Source organism: Theropithecus gelada, chromosome 10 (genome assembly GCF_003255815.1).
Source record: "Theropithecus gelada isolate Dixy chromosome 10, Tgel_1.0, whole genome shotgun sequence".
In the NCBI taxonomy this organism is placed as follows: Eukaryota; Metazoa; Chordata; class Mammalia; order Primates; family Cercopithecidae; genus Theropithecus; species Theropithecus gelada.
In genome coordinates this window covers 74267735-74280810 of record NC_037678.1, presented here as the reverse complement: position 1 = coordinate 74280810, position 13076 = coordinate 74267735, and the positions used below count along the sequence as shown (strand labels likewise).

Below are 13076 nucleotides of genomic sequence, written 5' to 3'. Positions count from 1 at the left end.
TGAGCCATCGTGTCTGGCCCAAAAAACTTTTTTAAAAAAGTCACCTGTGCTAGACTGCAGCTTTGTGGGTGAGAGCTAGGGAGCAGCCCCTTTTAAAGATCCCAAGTTGATTGCTAGGTGCAGCTTTACAGTTTTCAGAGTGAGAAGTATGGAGAAGGTAGGCTGACTGCACTGATGTACTGCTGCCCTTCAAGGAACACATTATATAACTGTTCTCAACCTTTTTTTTTTTTTGAGACGGAGTCTTGCTCTGTGGCCCAGGCTGGAGTGCAGTGGCCGGATCTCAGCTCACTGCAAGCTCCGCCTCCCGGGTTCAGGCCATTCTCCTGCCTCAGCCTCCCGAGTAGCTGGGACTACAGGCGCCCGCCACCACGCCCGGCTAGTTTTTTGTATTTTTAGTAGAGACGGGGTTTCACCATGTTAGCCAGGATGGTCTCGATCTCCTGACCTAGTGATCCACCCGTCTCGGCCTCCCAAAGTGCTGGGATTACAGGCGTGAGCCACCGCGCCCGGCCTGTTCTCAACCTTTATGCCACCTCAAACCATGTAAGATAGTAGCACGTTCCCACCAGTAATAGTGGTTTGTTCATCCATTCAGATTTTTATGCCCTATACTGAGCTAATGCTAGAGAAATAACTGGGGAGCAATACACTCACAAGCCCCATCTTCACAGGACTCACAGTCTAAAGTGTTCAATATGGTAGTGACTCTCCAAGGGAAGTAGGACATACATCTTTAAGGGACACATGAAAATCTTAGGGGTATAGGGGAAGAGAGGGAGATGTAGGTGGTTCATATACACCCCAGGAGTCTACCCCTGGTGCCAGCAGCAGTGCCTAGCAGGGAGATGGACTCAACAGTGGCCTTCAGGTGCACCCACATGAGATTTTGACCATTTCCCCATTCTTCCTAGGCTGTGATTATTAAACCAGTGATATACTGTTAGATTTTCACAAAACTTACATTTTTATAACTCTGTGGAAGAGCTGGATAGTGAATTAACATTGATCTCTGGCAGAATCCAGCTCAATTACTATCTGAGCCTAATCCAAAATTGGAAACTCAAACAATTTCCTTCACAAGGGTCAAAAAACAAGTGGAAGGCTGACTATTATACATGTATACATGTCTATTCTTGATAAATCAATAGAAAATGGTTTTGGGAAAAATAACTACATATTTGAGGGGAGGGAATTAGACCACCATCTCACTCCATATACCAAAATAAATTCCACATAGGTTTAGAAACTAAATGTTTGAAAAACACATTTTAAAAGAAAATAAATGAGTATGTGAGCTCAGGATGAGGAAAAAGTTTCTAAGTATAAAAGGCAATGTAAGAAATCATAAAGCTAGAAGTGGAATATCTCACAGCAGAAAAAACAAAAGCTTCTAAACATAAAGAAGCCCATCATAAACAATGTTTATGGATAGGAAGACTCAATATTGTCAAGATGTCAGTTTTTCCCAAATAAGTCTATAGATTCAATGCAATATCAATCATAATCTCAGCAAGTTATTTCGTGAATATAAAAAGGCTGATTCTAAAGTTTACATGGAGAAACATTAAGATTCTGAAGGGGCAACTCAATATTAAAGAAGAGTCAAAGATTAATGCTATTGGACTTCAAGACTTACTTTAAAGCTATAGTAATTAAGACAGTGTGGTATTAGCAAAAGAAAAGACAGACAGATCAATGGAACAGAACAGAGATCATAAACAGACTCACATAAATATAGTCAACTGACAAAGGAGCAAAGACAATAAAATGGAGCAAGATAGTCTTTTCAACAAATGACAATGGAACTAGACAGCTACATACAGAAAAATTAATCCATATCAGACCTTATATCTTTCACAAAAATTAACTAAAAATGAATCACAGACCTAAATATCAATCATAAGACTATAAAATGCCAAGAAGATAACAGGAGAAAATCTAGATGACTTTGGGTATGGTGAGAACTTTTTAGATATAACATCAAAGGCATGATCCATGAGAACATAATTGATAGTCTGGACTTTATTAAAATATAAAACGTCTACTCTGTGAAAGACAATGCCAAGAGAATGAGAGGACAAGCCACAGACTGGGAGAAAATGTTTGCAAAAGGTACATCTGACAAAGGACAGAGAATTCTTAAACTCAACAAGAAAACTAACAACTAGATTAAAAATAGGCAAAAGACCTGAACAGACACCTCACCGAAGAAGATATACAGTACGGCAAATAAGCATCTGAAAAAGACATAGAACATCAAGACATTAGGGAATTGCAAATTAAAACAGGATACCACTACACATCTATTAAAATGGATTTTGGTTTTAAAATCCAAAACATTTGAGAATACTACATGTTTGTAAGAATATGGAGCAGTAGGAACGCTCATTCACTGCTTGTGGGAATGTAAAACGGTACATCCACTTTGGAAGGCAGTTTGGTAGTTCTCAAAAACATAAATATGCTCTTAACATATGATCCAGCAATTGTGCTCCTTGGTATTTACCCAAATGAGATGAAAACTTATGCCATTTAAAAAAACCTGCACATGGACGTTTACAGCAACTTTATTTATAATTGCCACAACTGGGAGCAATCAAGATATCCTTTAGTAGGTGAATGGATAAATAAGTGATGGCACATCCAGACAATGAAATATTACTCACTGCTAAAAAGAAATAAGCTAAAAACATGAAAATACACAGAAGAAACTTAAACACATATTACTAAGCAAAAGAAGCCAATGTGAAAAACCATGGAGACAGTAAAAGATCACTGGTTAAAAAAAAAACAAAGAAAAAAAAAAAGGAAAAAAAAAGTCCAGGTGTGGTGACTCATGCCTGTAATCCCAAAACCTTGAGAGGCCAAGGCAGGCAAATTGCTTGAGCTCAGGAGTTCAAGACCAGCCTGGGCAACATAGCAGGACCACGTTTCTATAAAAAATACAAAACTTAGCTGGGCATGGTGGTGTGTGCGTGTAGTCTCAGCTACTTAGGAGGCTGAGGTGGGAGGATCACTGGAGCCTGGGAGGTTGAGGCTGCAGTGAGGAGTGATTGCATCACTGCACTCAGGCTTGGGTGACAGAGCAAGACCTTGTTTTGTTTTGTTTTTTTTTAAGGGCCGGGCACAGTGGGTGGCTCATGCCTGCAATCCCAGCACTTTGGGAGGCCGAGGCAGGTGGATCACGAGGTCAGGAGATCGAGACCATCCTCGCTAACATGGTGAAACCCTGTCTCCACTAAAAAATACAAAAAATCATCCGGGCGTGGTGGCGGGCGCCTGTAATCCCAGCTACTCAGGAGGCTGAGGCAGGAGAATGGCATGAACCCAGGAGGTGGAGCTTGCAGTGAGCCGAGATCGCGCCACTGCACTCTGGCCTGGGGGACAGAGCAACACTCTGTCTCAAAAAAACAAAAAACAAAAAACAATCAAACAAACAAAAAACAAATCAGTGGTTGTGGGGCTACAAAAAGGAGAGAGGAGTAAGTAGGTGGAGCAGAGGATTGTCAGGGCAGTCAAACTCTTCTATATGATAGTACAATGGTAGACACATGTCATTATACATTTGTCCAAATCTACAGAATGCACAACACCAAAGCTTGAGTGATAATGAGGAGTCAATGTTGGTCCATCAGTTGCAACAAAGGTACCACAGTGGTGCAGGATGTGGATAATAAGGAGGCTGTGCAGATGTTGGGGGCAGGGAGTATTTAGGCACTCTCTCTATTTTTTTTTTTTTTTTTTTTTGAGACAGAGTCTCACTCTGTCGCCCAGGCTGGAGTACAGTGGTGCAATCTCCAGTGAGTGAGTGGTGCTCACAGAAGAGATAAATCATATGAAATATCCAGTGCTGGTAAGAGTCATATGAAAAGGACTCAAATACTGGTAGGAATAACAATTAGCCTACAATAAAAATTCCTTTCCAGAAAGGTAATACAAGAACAAGGGAAAACAACAAAAGTAGAGATGGGGTTTCACCATGTTGGCCAGGCTGGTCTTGAACTCCTGACCTCAAGTAATCCACTTGCTTTGACTTCCCAAAGTGCTGGGATTACAGGTGTGAGCCACTGCACCCGGCCTAACAGTCCCTGTTTTTGAAAGTTTTTTGCCTTGTGCTTTCCTTTCATTGAAGACACTGTAAGTGTCTCAGTTTTCTTCCTGTGCCCTAGGCCTGCTATTCTCCTGGATGACTTCAATATCCTCATGGATGACAACCAAAATCCACATCTAGGCCAGCCTCTCAGTTCCTTGACTTCCTTAACTCCAATGACCCTATCTCTCTATTATACTTGGGCCACTCATGACAATGGCTGTACTCCAGATTCTGTCATTACCCAGAAAAGCCCCTATACTGAATAAATCTTGCCTTCCCACTCTCCAAACCACGCTTTCTATCCTCGTAGTTCTGTCTGTTATGCCTACTACACCTGCTCTCTGACCTCATCCAGGCCTTCAGTCTCTTGAACCCCTCTCTAATTCTTTTCAATATCTCTGCTCTATCTTTATTTCCTTCTCTACCAAATCAAGAAAACCTGGTGTCAGTTCAATCATTCTTTTGTCCTAACTTCCCTCGCGACACTGTTCTTTTACACCAACATAGAAAGAAAAATCCCAAACTGTCAGCCCTATACTTGGACTGCCAAATGCTGCTTTAAAAAAAAAAAATCAAACAACTCATAAGGGTTGTATCACTACAAATCACTATTTCTGCTTCAGTGGAACCCTAAGCACTTTCTGCAGTCTTTCTGTCTTTCCTTAGCTCTCTCCAATTCTCCACAGCGATTACTTCAAACCTCCTTTCCCCTCTAACCATCTCCTCCCACAAATTTGGCTGTTGGCCTTGCCTACACTTCCAAGAAAATAAAAGCCATTGAACTGGACACCCTTAACTCACCAGTCACTATATCCAGAAAATTTCCCCTTCCCTGAAATTCCACCCAAGAATCTCAGTCCTTTAGGAACCCTGCATTTTTTTCTACCACCATCTCTAGCTTTAACCCTCCCTTTCATACCAGTTTTTAACACATTAAGTTTTCAAAGAAGATGAAAAACTTCTTTGCATCTACATCAATCCTCCAGCTATCATGTCTCTACTCTGCTTAATAGCCAAATCTCTAGAAAGGGTTGTCTCCATAGAAATCTGGCTTCTTTTTCCACCATTCCACCAAAACAGCTGCTTCCACATTAAAGAACGACCTTTTTAAACATATTTGCAACTCATTCACAAAGACCAATTTCCCCAATACATAAAGGGTTTACAGATTAAGAAAAAAAGGACCAACAGTCTAAAAGAAAAACAGGTAAACGATATGAAACATAACTCACACAAAAAAAAAAACCATACAGTTCTCTTAAATGTATGAAAAGATGCCCAACCCCATTGATGATCAGAGAAAGCAATGCTGGGAGATACCATTTTTTATCTATCACACTAGCAAACATAAAAAACTTTGACAATGCTGCATTGGCAAGAGTTTGGGTAAACAGGTACTCTCATATATATAAAAAAATCTATAAATATTCATCAGAATTACAAATGCACAACCCCTCTGACACAATTCCACTTCTGGAAACTTATTCCACAGATACATATCCATACTTTCAAAGTGACCCATGTACAAGGTTATTCAAAGTAGTATTGTTTTCAAGAGAAGAAAACTGGAAATACCCTTAATGTCTATCAATGGGGGAGAGAGACGTGATTAAATAAACTATGGCTGATTTACTTATTTAGTTTTATTTACTGAGATAGGGTCTTGCTCTCTCACTCTGGCTGGAGTGCAGTGGGACTATCATTGAACTTGGAAGGATAAAGAGTAATTGGCCAAGACAATGGTCAGACATAGTCTTTCAAACTGAGATGACTTGGGAGCTTGAAAAAGCCGGTCTGGTCCTGGGAACAACAAAGACCTAGGTAAGGGCATCATGTGGGGCTTCAACAAATATCTGTTAAATAAATGTAAAAATGGAAGACATGAAAGACCAGGGTGGGTGAGGATAGGGTGGGGCGGGGAAATGCACACAATGAGGCTGGAGGAGGCAGCGATCAGATCATGAAGGGGCCTGGACATCACAATGAAAGTTTTAAATTACCACTGAACACACTGGAGAACTACCAAAGGTTTTACCACAGCGAGGTTAAATGGAACAATTTAGATTTTAGAAACAATGACTGATGGCAGAGTGAAGGATCAACTGGTGGGGTCTGAAGTAAGGAGGGTCACTGACTGAAGCTTTCAGAAGTAATCTAGACAACAAACCAGATGGATCTCACAGCAGGGCAGGAATATCTAAAGGAGATGAGAAGAGAATTTGTAGTTGGAGGTAAGCAAGGCCCAGATGTCTAACTTCAGTGACCTTCAATGCTATAAGCTGGAGGATGACCAGTGTTGGGGAATGTGGTGGGGAAAGTGATGAGGTTAATTTGAACATTGAGAATGTGTGTTATTAGAGTACATGTTGTACCTGTTGGGGGTGGTGGGAAAAAGGACAGAATGGCAGACAGGCAATGACAAAGTAGCTGCCCTGGAAGTCAGGCAGAAAGCCAAAAAAGGGAGGAAGACAGCTCTAAGAGTGACAAAAGCAGCAATGAGCTAGCCAGGCAGCAGACATCTGAGAAACACAGTAGGCAGGAGTAGGTGGGTGCTGATGAGTGGAAAACTGATACATACCACCAGGGGAGGGTGGAGTAGGAACAGCACTCTAAAGAGCTGCCAGTGACAGAAATCAGCCTGAAAAACTGGCAAGCGTCTGAAGAAGTCATAGAACACCAGATACCAACTTTCATTATAGGTCTTCTCTGGAGAAAGGCAATGTGATAGAGAAGTCCAAAACAAAGAGAAGAGACCTTCCCCAACATTGGTGAAACTAAGGCACTGGAGAACAGCTCACTTCCATAGACGACATTATATAGAGAATGAAACTAGACTACTAAGGCTGTGAAATAGATGCTTAAGTTCTACTGCTTCTAAGTTCCACCTAAAACAAGATTCAGTTGGGGACCTTGAAAGACATGAGTCTGGAGGTATGAAAGTCAGTCAGATTACTACAACAAACACATACACAAAATAGAATTTGGTATAGGTTTATATTGCAGATTAACACAAAGAACAGTATGAAAATTTATTTGTTCTGCTTAAAGCACAACTTGGAACAAACTGCTTGATACATGAAACCAAAGTATAGTACAGGTTATCTGCATAAAGTAAAAAATAAAAACAAACCAGTGACAATTTTGAAAAAGAACAATAAAATGGGAGAAATCTATCTACTCAGTATTAAGGCTTACTATATAGCTACCATATTTAAGACAGTATTAGCAGAGGAACAGACACATAGATCAATGGAGCAAAATATAGAACCAAACAGACTCACATAAATATGCCCAAATAAAAGTTGCAAAAGCAATTCAATGGACAGCCTTTTCATCAAATGGTACTCGGAAAACTGTATATCTACATGCGAAACAATAACACTGGACCCTTCCCTTATACCATATGCAAAAATTAACTAAAAATGGGTCGAAAACCTAAATTTAAGTCTTAAAACTATAAAACTCAGAAGGAAACAGAGGGCAAAGTTTCACAACATTGGATTTGGCAACAATTTCTTGGATATAACACCAAAAGCACAAGCAACAAAACAAAACACAGATTAAGTATGACTTCATCAATATTAAACACTTCTGTGAATCAAGAATACTATAACAGAATGAAAAAGCAATCCATGGATGGAAAAAAATGTGTGCCAATCACATATCTGATAAGGAACCGAAATCCAGAATATATAAAGAGCTCCTACAACTCAACAACAAAAACAACCTAATTATTACAATGGGCAAAGGGGCCAGGTGTGGAGGCTCACACCTGTAATCCTAGCACTTTGGGAGGCTGAGGTGGGAGGATGACTTGAGCTTAGAATTTCAAGACCAGCCTGGCCAACAGAGTAAGACCTCATCTCTACAAAATACATTTAAAAGTTAGCTAGGGGCCAGGTGTGGTGGCACACGCCTGTAATCCCAGCACTTTGGGAGGCTGAGGTGGGTGGATCACCTGAGGTCAGGAGTTCGAGCCCAGTCTGGCCAACATGGTGAAACCCCATCTCTACTAAAAATATAAAAAATTAGCCAGGCGATGTGGCGGGTGCCTGTAATCCCAGCTACTTGGGAGGCCAAGGGAGGAGAATCACTTGAACCCAGGAAGAGGAGATTGCAGTTGCAGAGAGCCAAGATCATGCCATTGCACTCCAGCCTGGGCAACAAGAGCAAAACTCTGTCTCAAAACAAACAAACAAAACAAACAAACAAAAAATTAGCCAGGTATGGTGGCATGTGCCTGTACATCTAGCTACATGGAAGGCTGAGGCAGGAGGATTGCTTGGGTTCAGGAGTTTCAGATTACAGTGAGCTATGACTGGTGCCACTTACAGCTTGGGTGACAGAGAAAGACCCTGTCTCTTAAAAAACAAAACAAAACAAAAACAAAAAAACCCTGGCTGGGCATGGTGGCTCACCCCTATAATCCCAACACTTTGGGAGGCTGAGGAGGATGGAGTGTGAGGTCAGGAGTTCAAGACCAGCCTGGTCAACACAGTGAAACCCCATCTCTACTAAAAATACAAAAACTAGCTGGGTGTGGTGGCGGGCGCCTGTAATCCCAGCTACTTGGGAGGCTGAGGCAGGAGAATTGCTTGAACCTAGGAGGCAGAGGTTGCAGTGAGCCAAGATTGCGCCACTACACTCCAGCCTGGGTGACACAGCAAGATTCTGTCTCAAAAACCTATTTCATACCCATCAAGATGGCTATTGTTTAAAAAAAAAAAAAAAGGTTGGTCATAGTGGCTCACGCCTATAATCCCAGCCCTAACTAACACAGTGAAACCCCGACTCCACTAAAAATACACAAAATTAGCCAGGCGTGGTGATGCGCGCCTGTAGTCCTAGCTACTCAGGAGGCTGGGGCAGGAGAATCGCTTGAACCCGGGAGGCAGAGGTTGCAGTGAGCCGAGATTGCGCCACTACACTTCAGCCTGGGTGACAGAGTGAGACTCTGCCTCAAAAAAAAAAATAAATAAATAAATAAAACAACCCTCCCCCCAAAAAAATCCAGAAAACAACAAGGGTTGGCGAGAATGTTAACAAATTGGAACTCTGAACATTGCTGGTTGGAATGTAAACGGTACCATACTGTAGAAATCAGTATTGCAATTCCTCAAAAAACTAAATGTATTAACATACGACCCAGCAATTCTACTTTTGGGAACATACCCAAAAGAATCGAAAGCAGGAACTCGAGCAGATATTTATACACCAACATTCACAGCAGCATTATTCACAATAGCCAAAAGGAGGAAGCAACTTAAGTGTCCATCAACAGATGAATGGATAAATAAAATGTGGCATATATATACGACGGAATGTTAGCCTTAAAAAGGAAGGAAATTCTGACACATGCTACCACATGGATGAAACTTGAAGACATTATACTAATAAGCCAGTCACAAAATGAAAATATTGTATGATTCCACTTATATGAAGTACTTAGAGCAGTCAAACTCATAGAGAAGGAAAACAAAATGATGGTTGCCAGGGGCTGGGTTAAGGACGAATGAGAAGTTAGTGTTTAAATGTGTACAGAATTTCAGTTAGGGAGGATGAAAAAGTTCCAGAGATGGATGGCAGTGATGGTTGCACAACAGTGTGACTATGCTTAATACCACAAAACCGTATACTTAAAAAGAGTTAAAATGTTAAATTTCATATTATGTGTATATTTAACTACAATTTTTTTTTTAAGACAGGAGAATAAAAAGGCAAATCACAGGCTGGGAGAAAATTTTGCAAAAAATATATCTGACAAAGGATTGGTATCCAGATATATAAAGAACTCTCAAAGCTCAACAGTAAGAAAATAAGTATCCCAACAAAACAATGGGCAAAATATTTGAACAGATATTTTTATCAAATAAGATATATGGAAGGGAAATAAGCACATGAAAGATGCTGCAAACTATTAATCATTAGGGAAATAAAAAGTAAAACATAAAATATCAGCATATACCCACTAAAGTGACCAAAATTAAAACAACAGCTATACCAAGTGCTGTCAAGGATATGGAGCAATCAGTACCCTCAGACATTTTTGGTGCAAATATAAAATGGTACAACCACTTTGGAATATCATTTGACAGTTTTTCTCTTTTTTGAGATGGAGTCTCGCTCTGTCACCAGGCTGCAGTGCAGTGGCACGATCTCGGCTCACCGTAACCTCCGCCTCCCGGGTTCAAGCGATTCCTTGCCTCAGTCTCCCAAGTAGCTGTAATTACAGGCACGCGCCACCATGCCCAGCTAATTTTTGTACTTTTAGTAGAGACGGCATTTCACCATGATGGCCAGGAAGGTCTTGATCTCTTGACCCCGTGATCTGCCTGCCTTGCCTCCCAAAGTGCTGGGATTACAGGTGTGAACCACTGCGCCTGGCCTTAAAACATAGATTTCATTGTTATTCAAGTATGATGAGGCCAACAGATCAGGAGGTGATTGCCACTGACAAGATAGTTACTCGCAGTTCTCAAGAGGAAGGCGCACACCATGCCATGCAGGGGCTACATGAGGAAGCACTAGGGTCAGTCAGGAGGCCAACAGAATGGGATGAAAACATGGGCAAGAGCCTTTATGTGGTTTCAGTGGAAGGAATGGGCAAGGCAGGGTAAGCATGTTTAGGGCTGGCTAGTTTGAATAATTTCAGTGAGTTTTGCAGCATAGGGGTGTCCTTAGTTTCCTGGTATCTGATCTTGAAATGAACAGGGCAGGTGGATAATAGATAGGTGTCAAAGTCCTATGAGAGCCACATAAAGGAGGCAGCTAGAGTATGAGTGAGTTATTAACTGTCTCTAGGAATTGGCTAGCCCTGACAAAGGATCAGAAACACACAGTTGCCAGGAGCAGTGGCTCATGCCTGTAATCCCAGCACTTTGGGAGGCTGAAGTGGGCGGATCACAAGGTCAGGAGATCGAGACCATCCTGGCTAACATGGTGAAACCCAGTCTCTACTAAAAATACAAAAATTAGCTGGGTGTGGTGGCAGGTGCGCCTAGAGTCCCAGCTACTCAGGAGGTAGAGGCAGGAGAATGGTGTGAACCCAGGAGGTGAAGCTTGCAGTAAGCCAAGATCACCCCACTGTGCTTTAGCCTGGGCGACAGAGCAAGACTCAATCTCAAAAAAAAAAAAAAAGAAAGAAACAAACACATGGTTATTACTATACTATGTGATTTCACTTGTATAAAACTCTAGAAAATACAATCTAATCTATAGTGGCAAAAAACAGACCAATGGTTGCTTGGGGATGAAGGAGTGGGCAGGGGCAAGAGGCAGTGATTATAAAAGGCACAAGAAAACTTTGGGGAGAGATTATATGTTCACACTCTTGTTGTGGTGATACTTTCCTGCTCTATACATGGGACAAAACATAATAAATTTTACACTTTAAATGTGTACAGGTTATTGTTACATCAATTATAAAGTTGTTTAAGAATTATAGGAATAATCAATGAAAAGAAATACAATGAAAAGAATTTCATTTTTATTGTATAATAAAAATGAAACAAAGCCAAAAATAGTTATTTGATAAATTAACAAACAGGTAAAAAGAGAAGACACAAGTTAATTTTTTTTTTTTTTTTTTTTGAGACAGTTTCGCTCTGTTGCCCAGGCTGGAGTGCAGTGGTGCGATCTCGGCTCACTGCAACCTCTGTCTCCTGGGTTCACACCATTCTCCTGCCTCAGCCTTCCGAGTAGCTGGGACTACAAGTGCCTGCCACTACGCCCAGCTTATTTTTTTTTTTGTATTTTTAGTAGAGACGGGGTTTCACTGTGTTAGCCAGGATGGTCTCGATCTCCTGACCTTGTGATCCTCCCACCTTGACCTCCCAAAGTGCTAGGATTACAGGCGTGAGACATGACGCCCAGCCCACAAGCTAATATTATAAATCAAAAGTGGAAATAATTACAGAGGTAGCAGATAAAAAAACTGAGATTATCTACAACTATAGGCAAATAAAACTAAGAGAAATGAACGCATCTCTAGAAAAAGAATTAAAAACTAGCCCAGGAAGAACAAAAGACCTGAATATTCTTACAATTAAAGAGGTTGACCACAAGTTCAAATTTGTCCCCCATAAAAAACACTGGACCCAAATGGTATTACAGGTGAGAAAACAAGAGTGACTAGTTCCCAGCTCATTCTAAGGAGAGAGCAAAACCAGGCACCAAAACTGGACAAAAACATTACAAGAAAGAATATCACAGGCTCACTTTTACACAATAATATATATTCAAAAATAATACCAAAGTATCAACAAATTGAATCTAGCATACAAAAAAGATAAATCATGATCCACTTGAGTTTATCCAAGATATACAAGGATATTTTAACATAAAATCTATAAATATAATTCACCCATATTAAAAAAGAAAGTTCATACAACCATTTCAATTGATGTAGAAAATGCACTAGATAAAAACACACGAATTCAAGATTTTAGAAAATCCTCTTAAATAGAAATAGAAGAAACCTTCCTTAACCTGATAAAGCAGTTACTATTTAAAAAAACAACATTATGCAATTATCTTCAACAGAGAGAAACTGAAAGCATTCTTTTGAAAATCAGAAATAAAGTAATCTACTATCACTTCTATTCAATATTGTTAGAAAAGTCTTTGCCTTCACAACAGGAAAAGAAATTTGGCCACGTACAGTGGTTCATGCCACTGTAATGGCACTTTAGGAGGCTGAGACGGGAGGATTGCTTGAGCCCAGGAGTTCAAGACCAGCCTGGACAACATAGCAAAATCTAGTCTCTACAAAAAATTTTAAAAAAGAAAAAGAAAGGCCGGGCGCGGTGGCTCAAGCCTGTAATCCCAGCACTTTGGGAGGCCGAGACGGGCGGATCACGAGGTCAGGAGATCGAGACCATCCTGGCTAACATGGTGAAACCTCGTCTCTACTAAAAATACAAAAAACTAGCCGGGCGAGGTGGCGGGCGCCTGTAGTCCCAGCTACTCGGGAGGCTGAGGC

At 40.8% G+C, this 13076-nt stretch overlaps 1 protein-coding gene across 3 annotated transcripts in view; it reads right to left on the bottom strand.

Annotated features, from left to right (window-relative positions):
• PTPRA (protein tyrosine phosphatase, receptor type A) overlaps positions 1-13076 on the bottom strand; it is a 174476-nt gene that overhangs the window by 74459 nt on the left and 86941 nt on the right. The gene's annotated exons all lie outside the window — the stretch shown is intronic.